Source organism: Nicotiana tabacum, chromosome 2 (genome assembly GCF_000715075.1).
Source record: "Nicotiana tabacum cultivar K326 chromosome 2, ASM71507v2, whole genome shotgun sequence".
Lineage (NCBI taxonomy): Eukaryota > Viridiplantae > Streptophyta > Magnoliopsida > Solanales > Solanaceae > Nicotiana > Nicotiana tabacum.
In genome coordinates, this window is record NC_134081.1 from 112351903 (window position 1) to 112364808 (window position 12906).

A 12906-nucleotide genomic window follows, 5' to 3' on the forward strand; every position below is an offset into this window, starting at 1 on the left:
GACCGTTAGGGGTGATTGAGGATGTATTGGTTCGAGTTGACAAGTTCATTCTCCAGGCGAATTTTGTTATTCCTAATTGTGAAGTGGACTATGAGGTGCCAATTATTCTTGGTAGACCTTTCCTTGCTACGGGGAAGGCTCTTGTTGATGTGGAAGCCGGTGAACTCATTTTCCTGGTGGGTGATGAAAAGGTGGTGTTCCACGTGTGCAAATCTATGAGGCAACCGAATAGCAATGAAGTGTGTTCGTTCGTGGACTTGGTGACTGATGTGATTATTAATGATACAAGTGCCACGATTAAGTGGGTGACATGTTGGAGGCCGTTTTGCTCAATTTTGATATGATGAAATGGATAGCTTCATGGAATATGTTAATTCTTTGCAAGGGATGGGTTCATAAAATTATGCACCTCGAAAACTTTTCTTGGATCTTGAGAATATGAAAACTCCTCCTACAAAGCCTTCCATTGAAGAGCCTACTATCTTAGAGTTGAAGCCATTACCTCCACATTTTAGGTATGAATTCCTTGTCCCTTGCTCTACTTTACCGGTTATTCTTTCCTCTTGTTTGACTAACGTGCAGGTTGACTCTACATTAGCGGTGCTCCACAAGAAGAAGAAAGCTAATGGGTGGACTTTGGCGGATATTTGGGGAATAAGACTTGCATTTTGCATGCACAAGATTAATTTGGAGGAAGATGACAAACCCTCTATTGAACATCAAAGGAGACTTAATGAAGCCATGCAAGAGGTGGTCAAAAAGGAGGTAATAAAGTGGTTAGATGTAGGGGTTGTCTACCCCATTTCTGACAGTTTGTGGACTTATCCGGTGCAATGTGTTCCGAAGAAGGGGGGCATAACAGTGGTCACCAATGATAAGAATGAATTGATTCCAATAAGAACAATAACCGGATGGAGAGTGTGTATGGACTATCGGAAGCTAAGCAAAGTCACAAGGAAAGACCATTTCCCACTACCCTTTCTTGACCAAATGCTTGATAGGTTGGCCGGTCGGGCATTCTATTGCATTATATATGGATATTCGGGCTACAATCAAATCCCTATTGCCCCGGAAGATCAAGAGAAAACAACTTTCACTTGTCCCTATGGCACTTTCGCTTTCAAGCGGATGCAATTTGGCTTATGCAATGCACCAAAAACTTTTCAACGGTGTATGATGGCGATCTTTACGAATATGGTAGAGGACAACCTTGAAGTCTTCATGGATGACTTTTCGGTAGTCGGGGATTATTTTGTTGATTGCTTGGCAAATTTGGATAAGGTATTGGCAAGGTGTGAAGAAACAAACTTGGTATTGAATTGGGAGAAATGCCATTTCATGGTCGAGGAGGGTATTGTCCTTGGCCACAAGATTTCAAAGAAGGGAATAGAGGTCGACAAAGCGAAAATAGAGGTGATTTCTAAACTTTCACCTCCAATATTCGTGAAGGGCGTGAGAAGTTTCTTGGGTCATACGGGGTTCTACAGGCGTTTCATAAAGGATTTTTCCAAAGTGGTAAACCCCTTGTGCAAGCTTTTGGAGAAAGATTCTAAATTTCACTTCAATGATGATTGCATGAGAGAATTTGAATTGATCAAGTTCAAGTTGACAACTACTCCCATTATCAACGCTCCTAATTGGAGCATTCCTTTTGAGCTCATGTGTGATGCTAGTGATGTAGAGGTTGGAGCAGTTTTGGGGCAACGTATCAATAAGATCTTTCATCCGGTATACTATATTAGTAAGACCATGAATGATGCCCAAGTCAATTATGTTGTGACCGAAAAAGAGCTCATTACCATTGTGCTTGCTATTGAGAAGTTCCGCCCGTACACGGATCATGCAGAACTTAGTTACCTTATGATCAAGAAAGATTCTAATGCCCCGTTGATGAGATGGGTGCTTTTGCTGCAAGAGTTTGATATAGACATACAAGATCGAAAAGGAAGTGAAAACCAAGTGGCGGACCACTTGTCTCGTTTGGAGGAGGAGGGGAGGTCGCATGATGGCCTTGAAATCAATGACTCATTCCCCGATGAGCAACTCTTAGCCATTTCAATGAAAAAGGTGCCATGGTTCGCGGATCTATTAAATTTTCTTGTAAGTGGTATCACCCCGGATGAGTTATCTTCAAAGCAAAGGAAGAAGCTCAAACGGGATTGTCAAGACTATTATTGGGATGAACCGTACCTTTTCCAGATTTGTATGGATGGAGTGATTAGAAGATGTATACCGGGGGAGGAACAAGTTGAAATTCTGGGGGTTGTCATTTTTCGCCGTTTGGTGGTCACCATGGTGGAGCAAGAACGACGGCCAAAGTGCTAAGTTGCGGTTTCTATTAGCCCACTCTTTACAAGGATGCAAGTGATCCAGTCAAGCATTGTGATGAATGTCAAAGGGCCGGTGGAATCTCAAAGAAAAATGAAATGCCCCTCAACACCATTTTGGAGATTGATATTTTTGATGTGTGAGGTATTGACTTCATGGGACCTTTTGTGAGTTCTTGTGGAAATACCTACATCTTGGTCGCGGTTGATTATGTGTCTAAATGGGTTGAGGCCGTTGCTCTACCCAACAATGAAGCAAGGGGTGTGGTGGCATTTTTGAAGAAGAACATCTTCACAAGATTTGGTACTCCGCGGGCTATCATAAGCGATGGGGGGTAGCATTTTTGCAACAAATCTTTTGATACCTTGCTTAGAAAGTATGGCGTCACTCATAAAGTTAAGACTCCCTCTCACCCTCAAGCTAGAGGTCAAGCGGAAGTCTCCAACAGGGAGATAAAGAGTATTTTGTCCAAAACAGTGAATGCTAACTTGGACGGATTGGTCAAAGAAGCTTGATGATGCACTATGGGCTTATCGGACTGCTTTCAAAACTCCTATCGGTATTTCTCCATAACGGTTGGTGTTTGGAAAAGCTTGTTATCTTCCGGTGGAACTCGAGCATAAGGCCATGTGGGCTTTAAAGAAGTTAAATCTTGATTGGGATATAGCTGCTAACTTGCGGGTTGCACATTTGAATGCATATGTAAGTTCGTCCTTGTACAAAGAAAGAATGAAGTACCTTCATGATAAATACATCCGAAATAGGGAGTTCAAGGTGGGTGATCTTGTTTTGTTGTTCAACTCATGATTGATGTTGTTTCCTGGATAGCTGAAATCCAAATGGAGTGGTCCCTTTAAAATTATGGGTATGACACCTTTTGGTGCATTGGACTTGAAGAACAAAAATGATGAGGTATTTCGAGTCAATGGTCACCGGGAGAAGCATTATTTTGGACAAGATGATGATGGCCAGGTGGTGGTAGTGATTCATTTGAAGTGATGGTAATCTACGTCGTGGGGCGACGTTAAATCAGGCGCTTCTTGGGAGGCAGCCCATATTTTTTTTCTTTTTTTCTTTTCTTCTTCTTTAGATAGGTCTTATTTTGTACTAACTGGATTTGAAGTGTGTTGCAGGAAGGTGTGTGCTTTACAGGAACTATGCTCAGAAAAATTGGCTAAGTATGGAAAAAGTGCGGAAGCACAATTTTGGACGCTACAAAAGAAGGAAAATGTGGCCGCACAATTCCTGTGCGGACCGCACAACTTGAGATGGAAAAATGCAAACTCTCTGAAGTTTGTTTGTCAGAGAAACAGCCAAAGTGCGGCCGCACAGCGAATTCTGTGGTCCGCACCAAAATCTGTGGCCGCATAGCTAAATCTGCGGACCGCAGATCATCAAAAGGAAGTGGAACACCAGGTAACAGAGTGTGGACCACAGAAGGAATTCTGCAGCCGCACTCGTCTCTTGATTCCTTAGCCAGACCCACTGTGTATAAATAGAAACCCTAAGGCTACTGTTGAAACTTTCCATTCTCTGAGAAATCAAAAAAAAAAGGCCAAAATTTTGCACACATCTGATTCAATCATCTACCACCTAATTATGCATCTGTGATCATTCCTTAGCGCCACTTCATCACTGGTATGTTCAAATCATTTCTAGGATTCTTTGATTTTCTTAGTTTAATTTATAATTTGTTAGTTAGTTTAGACCATTTGTCAATTTCATATCCATGTGGGGTTTAAATTGTGTGGGTTAACTCTTACTAGCTTTTTGGGTAGTGGATAGTTTGATTATCATGTTTAGTTGCTATCACCATGTCTAATTTGTGCATAAATCAAAAACCTACAGGACTCTGTCCAATTGAATTTTGAAATATGCGGCTGCACAAGGAATTGTACGGTCCGCATAAGTATAGATTAGGGCATTAGGTGAGGTAAGATTATGCGGACCGCACTTAAGATTGTACGGACCGCAGTAATTACATAGCAGCCACAGAAAAGTGTGTGCGGCCGCAGATCAAGCCAATCTCTGTCATCAGAGAGTTGGCACTTTTGGAAAATTTCATGTGCGGCCGCACTTGCAATTTTGCGGACCGCACATCAATTCTGCGGTCGCACTCAAAATTGTTTGGACCGCAGTTTCATTGTTGTGTCCGCACTTTAAAATTGTGTGGTCCGCACAACCCAGGCTGCTGGCGCACTTGCAATTGTGCGAACCGCACTTCCCCACCCTGCAACATGTTTTGTTCTGTGACTTTCTATTTATCAGCAATTGAATTGGAACTGACTCCTGCTTATGTTTGTTACAGAAAATGGTTAGATCAGAGGTCGTGGTGATACATCAAAGGGGAGGGGTGAACCTTCCAGAGGCAGAAGCAAAAGTAATTTACCCCTCGCCCTCCAAAGGGCAATCAGTAAGAAAACCATAGCAAGCCGAGGAAGACAGCCCGAGTCTTCCGAGTCTAGTTCATATGCCCCATCTCGGGAAGCATCAGAGGGTGACTCAATGCAAGAGCAGCCTATTGTTCAATCACAGCCACAGGGTAGATACCAACTTAGAGACGAGCATTCCTCCTCTGAGAGCACTTTCGAGGGTTCATAAGGTGACAGTCATGCTTCATAGCCCTCATCCACACATTCCCCCGATGCACTTGCTACTACAGTGGATGTTGATGATATTCTGGATGATGGCTGAGAGGTGATACCATAGTTGCCGGCCTTGAGGGGTCGAAGAAGAAAGAGATTTAGAAAGATAGGTTTGTCAGTCTGGATGCATTCACAAGCTTCCGAGAGTGGTGGCCAATGGGATCGCTCACTCTTGAGCATCATTACATGATAAAAGACCTTGACAAATACAACCTGATAGTGTTGAGACAGTTTTGGGAGCGGAAGGGGTGGATGCGGTTCACCAAAAGTATGGTAGATGCCAAGGAATACCTGGTCCGGGAATTTTACACCAATGTGGCGCATATAAAGAATGGGACCAAGGTAACAAAAGTGAGAAATATAAAGGTGCAATTCGATTAGAGCACCCTGCACATGTATTTAAGGTTTGAGGATGTGGAGCCTGTGCAATTCCTAGAAAGGTTAGCACTGGGAGATGCAGTTTGACCATGGCTAGCTGAGATTCTTGCAGCTCCGAGGCCGCCTACAGTAGGGGTTCACATTCAGCGAAACACCCTAAATTTTGAGGCAAAGGGATGGCAAACATTCGTGTCTAGCAGATTAGACCCGTGCAAAAATGAAACAAATCTTCGTATTCAGCGGGCAGTGCTAGTCGTTTCTATCATGGCCGGGTACCCAATCAATGTGGGTGTCATGATGTCGACCAACATGTATGTGGTTGCCAGGCAAGGTGACACCCCCTACCCGTATCCCAACACTATCACTAAGTACCTTACGGATGCGGGTGTGGAGTTGAGGGATTTTGATACCAAGGTGTGGGCGAAGAAGCCCTTTTCATGGTATTCTTTTATGGGTGGTGGAAACCCAAAGAAAAAGGGTCAACCCTCTACTACTGCAGGCCAGTCTGATGAGCCCGTAGGGGTAACTACTAAGACAGTTGACATGCCATCTACTTCAGCAGAGCCTGCTGATGGTGCAGCAGCTATGCCTCCACCTCCTTCTTCAGGTCCCTCAGTATCAGTGCCTTCCACATCGGCTTTGAAGCCGGTGCCCGTGCCTGCTTATCAACTATATGCGGTGCGAGTCTCCCAAATACTACCGAGCCTCAACAACTGGATGCAGACAGCTACTACAAAGATGTCTGACATATTCAGTGCTGTTGCAGCACAGTCATCCACTCTGGCACCCCAGATTCCTCCGACAATGGAGGATACATTGAAGAAGATCTTGGAGAACCAGACCACCATCATGAACACCTTGGTAGCACATGGAACAGTGATTGAGGAGCTGGGGAAGCAGGTAAAGAAAATGAGGAAATCCCAGCGTCCAAGAAATCAGTTGACAGGCTGAGGAGAGAGGTGGCCAAGATAGAAGCAGCTGGTGATCTTTCATTTGATATGCTCATGGGGTCAGACCCACCAGCACCATCAGCTCCAGTGGTACCAGTTGGCCAGTATGAGGAACCAGACCTGGCTACCGACACTGCCAAGGCAGTGCGCCAGATGTTCACCAACCCAGTTACTCCCAGAGCCGATGATGATCGATCCAGTTAGAGGAGACTGAGGGCGGTGACGCTGATATGGACACGGAGATGTCCAAGGCCACATAGGGAGTCTTTTTCACTCTTACCCTTCTTTATTCTTGTTTTGATTAAGTATTGGGGACAATGCTTATTTTTATTCGGGGGGGGGGGGGTTATTTGATTTGCTATTTGGATGACTTTTAGACATTTGGTTTGTAATAACTAACAATATTTTTTTCTTTCTCTTTATTATGTTTATATATTCTCTCTGTTCTCTCTGGATGTATGTGTTCTCTCTTTTCCTCTCTCATTATGTATATTCGTTATGCTTTCAGTAGTTTGATTTTTCTTAGCTTTTTTATTATGTCTTCTTATTAGTTTATGTTTAATCTAATAGCTTCTTTTTAATTTTGTAGCTTCTTTTTATGTTTTAGTGAACAATAAGCCTTTGGTTTTCTTAATGCCACGGTTCTTTTCAAAGGTCATTTTTGTGTGAACCGGGTGACTCTTCCCAAAGATGGATAGCATGACAATCTTCTTAAGGGATTGAGTCCGTTTTTGGTGTTTAGGTAAGAGTAGTAGTAATAATGAATAAAAAGACCTAATTGAGTCAGGCTCGAAGAGTAAAACATGCTTTACTTGGTACCAACACACTTAACTACGTGCTTATGGTTAAAAACAAGGTTTTTGGAAAGATATATACCTAGTTAGTGACCTTGTGACTCTTGTGTTGACTTAGGCAATCATCGAGTGGTTTAGTCGAACCATAGTGATTTTCAATCTTGAATATGGTCATTGTGGGCCCTCAACTCTATCCTCTTTAACAATCCCGTTGCATGAGAGGTGAGATTTTTTTAATTCAAGTCCAAGTGCCCGTTTGAATTATCTAGAACTTACCCCGAATGTGTCTCTAGGCAAAATTTTAAGTTTTGCTTGGCTTGAGAAGTGATTGTAGGCTCTCCTTGACCCGCTTGAAATTTTCCATGGCCCACCAATGTTGTTATCCCTAGTCAACCCATTTGAGCCAAAAACCTTTCTCATTTGATAACCATGTTACAAGCCTTTACCCGTTCTGTCATGACCCTCTCTTGGCACCCGAGCTTTCCTTAACACTCTTGTGAAACAATTAGCTAAAAATATAAGTATGGGGAAGAGACGAGGAGTTTGAAAAAGGTATCAAGGCACAAAAAGAGAAAATAAATGAAGAGAAGGAAAGTCAAGAAAAAGAAATAAAGAACAAAAAGAAAAATGCAAAAAGAAAGTGAATAAGTTGAAGAGTTGAAGGGATTCAAAGAAAAGTAATGATGCAAAGCATGGAGAAAATGAATATCATGACCAAGAAAGAGTGATGCTAAGTCTCTCTAATCCCCCTATGGAAAATAAAATGCCTCAAAGAGTTGGCAAAGCATGAGCCGATAAGAGAAAATGGAGTGCTTAAGGAAAGATGAACCTGTTCTATTATAGCATATCCAACCGTAGTCCAAAATCCTTCATTACATTCAGAAAAAGCCCTACGTGATTTCAAGCCGAGTGAGCTTACATTAGTGGTGATTTACATGAGGGGCAAGCCTATGGTACTTAAAGTCGTACTTATGACATTCTTTTGAGATAGATGAGCGAACTAATCTTTGAATTGATTGCTACATTCTTAAGTAAGATATGCAAACGGAGAGTAGAAAGGAGGAGTTTGGGATCCACAATGATCTACATGAAAGAGCGAGCTTCCTTGATGAGTGAAGTCAACTCTTGTTGCTCAAGTGTCACATTAGAATTATTTGTGCTTAAAAGTTCAATCCATTGCCTTGTTAATAATTCATAAGTGTTGTGGGTAATTATTGGTCCCAATTGATGCGTGATTGATGAATCTTTGATTAGTAGGAATAGCTCTTAACTTGTGGAGGTGGTAACTACCTTATTTGCTTGAGGACAAGCAAAAGCTTAAGTTTGGGGAGTTGATAAGTGGGGATTTTAACTACTTATTAGCATATTTTTGCTTTCGTTTTAGTCCAAAAGCATTTAATTGTGTTCCCGAAAACTGATAAAATATGTTTAATTGCAGGAATAGTGGAAAATGAGCTCCCAAGATGAAATCCTACCTCAAGAAGAAGTGATTTGAACTCAAGGACACAAACAGGCACAGAAGCTCAGAAGTGCGGACCGCAGATTTTCATCAGGGACGCAGATTGTGAAGAAACTCCTATAAGAGACAGGTGTAAAGTGCGGCCTGCACATGACATATGCGGCCGCAGAACCTAGGCAAGAGCAAAAGTTCAGAGAACTTGCATCGCAAGTTTAACAAAAATGTGGACCGCACAATTATTGTGCGATCGCAGAAGAACAGCTACACGACCGCAGTCACATTTGTGCAGTCCATAGAAGAGCAATGTGCGGCCGCACTCGGAAATGCGCGGACCGCAGAAAGAGAGAAGTGGGTCGCTGTTCAGAATTATGCGGCCGCAGGTTTCCATTCATGTCAGGCTGAAGCAAAGTGCGGACCGCACATGGAATTGTGCGGCCGCAGAACCTACGTAAGGGCATTTTTGTCTAAAAATTCCAGCACTGTATTGAAGAGTTTCACTTTTTTAGGTCAAGTTTTGACACCAGCAGCTATAGTAGACGTTTTCTTTTACTTTTTTTAGTAGTTTTTGCTATTTTGAGTTTTTTGAATATTGATTTGATCATTTTAAATATCAATATAGATTTAATTATCACTTCTTCTTCTTTTTCTTCCAATTTAAGCATGAGTAGCTAGATTTTCACTAGGGTTGTGACCTAACCCTAGTGTGTAAACTTAATGGGTGTTTGATTTATTGCTTGTTTATGGTTGGGTGTTAATTATCTAGCCTAGTTCTTGCTTTTATGTGAAGAATTAATGGTTGCAAAAATTATTTCATGCCTATTTGACTTGGTATCTACTTGAGAAAGAGAGACTTAGTCTAGGAAAACTTGGCTAGCAAGAAATTGGGTCAATCGAGAGACTGATAAGCCCAATTAAAGGGTTGAACCTAGAGATTGTAAAACCCGACATGAGATTATCATCAACTGTTTTGTTTAATACCCATTTGGACTTGAGAAAGCCAAATTGGGCAAAATTACTCTCTGGCCGAGAGGTATTGAGTGGGTACTTGGGTGTTGATAGCTATAATACACTCTGACCAATAAAATAAGCTTTAAAGTTTACAACCCATTAGGCGAACACCTAGGTGAAGTTCATAGCCATAGGCCTTTTATATCATTTGAAAAACAACCAAAACCACTTTCCTAGTTTAAATTCTTAGTTTGTAATCTTCGTTTAAATTAGACCTAGAAACAACCCAAGTTAGTGGAAGTGCAATTTGAGATAATTCAAGCTCATACACTATAATATATATCCCTAAGACTCATTCATAGCTCCCTGTGGAAAATTGACCCCGACTCCTTGTTGGGTATTACTATTGCATCAACCGTTTTCATATCCTCAAATAGAGGAGTGAAATTGGACGAAATCAGTGGACCCCTCCAACATTACTTCGAGTCGGGTAAATCCCTCCCCCATCATCCTCACCTCATCGGCATCCATATCGGAGCACGTCTAGTAATCATCCTCGGCTACACATTTTCCTTTTAAGTCATCCATCGAAGAAGAACCTTCGGTCGGTCGTGAGGCCGATGGCTCATCCCTCTGCAAGTTATCAGAGACTCTCACTGATAGCCTTTCAGCTTCCATCGTGGTTTCAGGAAGAGACATACCATCTGCAGCTTCAGTCGATGGCAGAACCACGGGCGATAACTCGGCGTCATCTTCAAGCTCTATCACTGAATCCACCGCCCGGGCAATCCCATCACTGACATCCACCAATCTCCTCTTACGAGGAACCAAATTCCCATCACTCGGCGATGATTCCTCTTCCTCGTCCACTAGATGAAGCAAAGGGGAAGCCGGAAGATCCGTTGACGATATATCTGTGGGCGCAAAAGAAGCCGGCACGGAAGCAGCAGTAGGTATGGCCAACGAATGAGTAGACCTGGCCGCAGCAGAAGAACGAACATAAGTAGATGACCGAGCAAGCCTAGCCGCGATCACAGCAGGAACAGACTCTGAAGAAGCAGCTTTTCTCTTACGAAACGCAGGAGGAGGAGCCGTCAGACTCCTCGAAGTTCCTCAAACTGAAAAAGAATGATCGAAGGTTGTCACCACCAGTAATAAGCTATAGCGTGCAAGCGACCATGAGGTCAAAACAAAAAACAAAAAAAATATACAATCGACGAACTCACCATCCAAGGAAGAAGAAGGCCCGAACCTCTTGAGAAAGCTCGGCCACTCACGAATCCCCATAGTGTGAGGTAGAATCCGGCCAACCCAGTTGGAAATGTCCACGACCAAAGGAGGAGGCATAGCCTTGGCTATACAAGGAAGAGATAACATGTTAGAGCCCACGACTAGAAACGGATAAATCAAATACCTTACATAAAATATGGATACTTACGAGCACGATTCCAAGTCTCAGGAAAGCCGTCCGCATTGGCCACCACATCTTCATTTCTGACGAAAAAGTAGTTGAGCCAGAACTGACGATTCGCTTAGTCGTCCATCTTCACTACCATGCATTTACTTTCTCGGTAGCGAAGATGCAACATCGTCCCCCTATAAAAGCTAGGGGCGAAGAGATGCATCAGATGGCGGAGTGTAACCTCGACCCTGTCCAACTCGGCGAATTTCGAGAGCATCCTAATAAGCTTGTAGATGTACAGAGAGAGTTGGGCCGGGCAGACACCGTAACAACAGCAAAATTCCTCCGCCAATAGGAGAAGGGGGAGTATAGCCGACCTGGAAAGGATACGCATAGAACGCGCAATATCCGGGGCGTGGATTTGCACCACGACGCGTCCTACTGGGACCAGATTGATATGGGTAGGAATGTTGAATTTTGCCCTAAGCTCGGCCAGATCGGCCTCTTCCATTACTGATTCTGAGATTTCATGCTCACCTTCAGGCGCCTTCGAAAAATCGAACCTAACTTTCTCACTACGAAGGATTATTTCCTCTATCGTAGGAATATTCTCTTCTTCAGTAGCGACGAAGACCCTATCAGCATGAGGGGGTATAAGCACCGCCAAAGGGATAGGGTTAGTTGCCATACCGGAAACAGGGGGTACATTAGCCATGTTGTTAAGGGAGGATATTCAAGAAAAGAAGTGTTAGAAGCAGCGAGAATATCTAAAACCAGTGAGAAAATACACGACAATGGAGGAAGAAGAAGAAGATACAGAGTTCTTTGATGTAAGGGTTTCGTAACAATTGAAACGTTACCCACGCACCCCTATTTATAAAAACTCAAGCGTCGAAAATCAAGGAAATAATCATCATTACATGGGACTGTAACCGAAGCGGCAGACTCAATCAGAAGACGCACGTGAAACGAAGCAACGTATCAGAAAATCGCGTCATAATGACGTCTATCGCCATAACGTCACCCTGATTTGTGGGACTTACAACCCCACGAATTACGGCTCACAAAGGGACACGCTGCCAACTCGCCCCAATCATCACGGCTCATTCAGGTAGTCCAAATGCTTCAACCATATTATACAATATCCGCTCATCGAGCCCGCCTGAGACCGGCCTCAATAAGCGGAGGGACTAACTGTATAGAACAAAATCCACCCTAGAATATTTAGGGTAATATAGCATTAAGGAAAGAGTCAGTCGAGGTCGGCCAGGGAGCAGCAAGATTCATGGTCGAGATGTCAATAATGACTGAGGTCGAGCACCGCTGACAGAGCAGTAACGGCTAGTTTTTGAAATAGGATATTAAAGAGAATATTCTAGTGAATATTCTCTGCACTTATACTATTAGGGTTTGCTAAAGACTTGTCTGAGATAAATAAGGAAATAGAGAAGGAAAAAGGAGGGGGGATATTCATTGTGATAAGAGCAGACTTTACAAAAAGATTCTCTCTCTTGTAAAGATACAAAGACTACCTTTTTATGAAGATTATTGCCTATATTATTCCATATTTTTCTACCAGATCCGAGAACAATTCGAACAAATCTTGGATTTATCTGTCATTCATCATTGTCAGGCAGAACATTCGTCCAATCCATCCTTTATTAAGTGAATCATTCCTCTTATTTACTTAAAAGCCACTTATTGCTATTTATTGCTAGTTACACCTCCATTATTGCTCATACTTTATGAACATTTTGTGCTTATCATTGTCAACACTTCACTGAATATGTCCCATCTCATACATGTTTTCAAGATTCACATCTAGAGTTATTATATTAACTAGATTTAATCCTTTATTATATAAATTTAATAGTGTAGCCGAAAGATATACTTTTTGGTCAAACATTTACCTCAATGGAATTAGATAGACTCAAGATAAGCATAAGCCAAATATACCTACAATTCTTACTTTGGGGCAAAACAAAAACCTCTTGACAAGAAG